The sequence below is a fragment of the Triticum urartu genome, chromosome 7 (assembly GCF_003073215.2).
Source record: "Triticum urartu cultivar G1812 chromosome 7, Tu2.1, whole genome shotgun sequence".
Classification (NCBI taxonomy): Eukaryota; Viridiplantae; Streptophyta; class Magnoliopsida; order Poales; family Poaceae; genus Triticum; species Triticum urartu.
In genome coordinates, this window is record NC_053028.1 from 125,608,822 (window position 1) to 125,612,178 (window position 3,357).

Genomic DNA, 3,357 nt, shown 5'->3' on the forward strand with positions numbered 1-3,357 from the left:
TAATGGGATATGGGCCTTAGGGCCCATATTGGTGCGCCTCCCTCTCCCATCCCCTCTTGGCCGCCCCCTTTCTCCCCATCTAGGGCTGCCGCCCCCCTAGGGGTGGGAACCCTAGAGGGGGCTCACCCTCCTCCCCTTCCCCTATATATATGAGGCCTAGGGGCTGCACAACATACACAATTGGATCTATCCCCGTTGGTGCAGCCCTACCTCTCTCTTCCTCCTCTTCTGCGGTGCTTGGCGAAGCCCTGCAGGATTGCCACGCTCCTCCATCACCACCACGCCGTTGTGCTGCTGCTGGATGGAGTCTTCCTCAACCTCTCCCTCTCTCCTTGCTGGATCAAGGCGTGGGAGACGTCACCGGGCTGTACGTGTGTTGAACGCGGAGGTGCCGTGCGTTCGACACTTGGTCATCGGTGATTTGAATCACGACGAGTACGACTCCATCAACCCCGTTCACTTGAACGCTTCCGCTTAGCGATCTACAAGGGTATGTAGATGCACTCTCCTTCCCCTCGTTGCTGGTCTCTCCATAGATAGATCTTGGTGACACGTAGGAAAATTTTGAATTTCTGCTACGTTCCCCAACAGAGGTTCGGTAGTAACTTGATCTGAAGTTTCATGATCATCATCATTAGCTTCCTCACTAAATGGTGTAGGAATCACTGGAATTGATTTCTGTGATGAACTACTTTCCAATTCGGGAGAAGGTATAATTACCTCATCAAGGTCTACTTTCCTCCCACTCACTTCTTTCGAGAGAAAATCCTTCTCTAGAAAGGATCCATTCTTAGCAACAAAATATCTTGCCTTCGGATCTATGATAGAAGGTGTAACCAACAGTTTCTTTTGGGTATCCTATGAAGACGCACTACTCCGATTTGGGTTTGAGCTTATCAGTTTGAAACTTTTTCACATAAGCATCACAACCCCAAACTTTAAGAAACGACAACTTTGCTTTCTTACAAAACCACAGTTCATATGGTGTCATCTCAATGGATTTAGATGGTGCCCTATTTAACGTGAATGCAGCTATTTCTAATGCATAACCCCAAAACAATAGTGGTAAATCGGTAAGAGACATCATAGGTTGCATCATATCTAATAAAGTACGGTTACGATGTTCGGACACATCATTACGCTGTGGTGTTCCAGGTGGCGTGAGTTGCGAAACTATTCCGCATTGTTTCAAATGAAGACCAAAGTCGTAACTCAAAATATTCTCCTCCACGATCAGATCGTAGAAACTTCATTTTCTTGTTACGATGATTTTCCACTTCACTCTAAAATTATTTGAACTTTTCAAATATTTCAGATTTATGTTTCATCAAGTAGATATACCCATATCTACTCAAATCATCTTTGAAGGTAAGAAAATAACGATACCCACCGCGAGCCTCAATATTCATCAGACCACATACATCAGTATGTATGATTTCCAGCAAATCTGTTGCTCGCTCCATTGTTCCGGAGAACGGAGTTTTAGTCATCTTGCCCCTGAGGCATGGTTCGCAAGTACCAAGTGATTCATAATCAAGTGATTCCAAAAGTCCATCAGAATGCTCGCTCCATTGTTCGAAACTTTGGTTGCATGACGCGGCTAGCCAATATGAATTTAATTCCAAAAATCTCTACTGTCAAAGGCTCCAAGTGCCAAGTATGTGTGCAAGCTAAGCAACCTCGCAAGTCCCATAAGACTGCAGAGGCAAGAGACTTGGCGCCACTAGAGCTTATACATTCTGATCTTTGTGAGATGAATGGCGTGTTGACAAAAGGTGGAAAGAGATACTTCATGACGTTGATTGATAACTCCACTAGATATTGTTACGTGTATCTTCTGAAATCAAAAGATGAGGCTTTAACTTTCTTCAAAAGCTATAAAGCTGAAGCAGAGAACCAACTTGATCGAAAAATTAAACAGCTTAGGTCTGATCATGGTGGAGAGTATTTTTCCAATGAATTTGATTTGTTTTGTGCGGAACATGGTATAATCCATGAGAGGACGCCTCCCTACTCACCCCAGTCAAATAGGGTAGCCGAAAGAAAGAACCAAACTCTAACTGATATGGTTAACACCATGTTAGACACTTCAGGTCTATCCAAGGAATGGTGGGGGAGGCGCTAATGACTGTGTGTCATGTCCTAAACCGAGTTCCTACAAAGCATAGGACCATGACTCCATTTGAGGAATGGGAAAAGAAAAGATTGAAACTCTCTTACCTACGTACTTGGGGTTGTTTGGCGAAAGTCAATATACCAATTCCCAAGAAGCGCAAGCTTGGACCAAAAACCGTGGATTGTGTTCTTCTGGGCTATGCTTTTCATAGCATCGGCTATAGATTTTTGATAATAAAATCTGAGGTATCCGACATGCATGTTGATACGATTATGGAGCCAAATGATGCAACTTTATTTGAGGACATATTTCCTATGAAGGATATCTCGAGTTCATCAAATCAGGAGATACCTACTCCATCTAGTGAGGAATTCGCTGTAATTCCTGAACCCACCATTGCGATGGAACACGTTGAGAATTCTGTTGAGGGTGACAATGGAACTCCTGTGAGGAGTAAGAGACAGAGGACTGCAAAGTCCTTTGGTGATGATTTCATTGTGTACCTCGTGGATGACACACCCATGAATATTTCAGAAGCCTATGCATCTCCTGATGCTGACTACTGGAAGGAAGTTGTATGTAGCGAGATGGATTCCATCTTAGCTAACGGAACCTGGGAGATCACTGACCGTCCTTATGGGTGCAAACCTGTAGGATGTAAGTGCGTGTTCAAGAAGAATCTTAGACCTGATGGTACGATTGAAAAGTACAAGGCACGGCTTGTGGCTAAGGGTTATACACAGAAAGAAGGTGAAGACTTCTTTGATACTTACTCACCCGTGGCTAGACTTACCACAATTCGGGTGCTACTATCACTGGCTACGTCATATGGTCTTCTCGTTCATCAAATGGACGTTAAGACGGCTTTCCTCAATGGAGAGTTAGAGGAGGAAATTTATATGGATCAGCCAGATGGTTTTGTAGTACATGGTCAGGAAGGAAAGGTGTGCAAGTTATTAAAGTCTTTATATGGCCTTAAACAAGCTCCTAAGGAGTGGCATGAGAAGTTCGAAAGAACATTAACAGCTGCCGGCTTTGTAGTAAACGACGGTGACAAGTGTGTGTACTATCGCCATGGTGGGGGCGAAGAAGTTATTCTTTGTCTGTATGTCGATGACATACTGATCTTTGGAACCAATCTTGATTTAATTAAGGAGGTCAAGGATTTCTTATCTCGCTGTTTTGAGATGAAGGATCTAGGAGTAGCCGATGTTATCTTAAACATCAAGCTATTGAGAGAT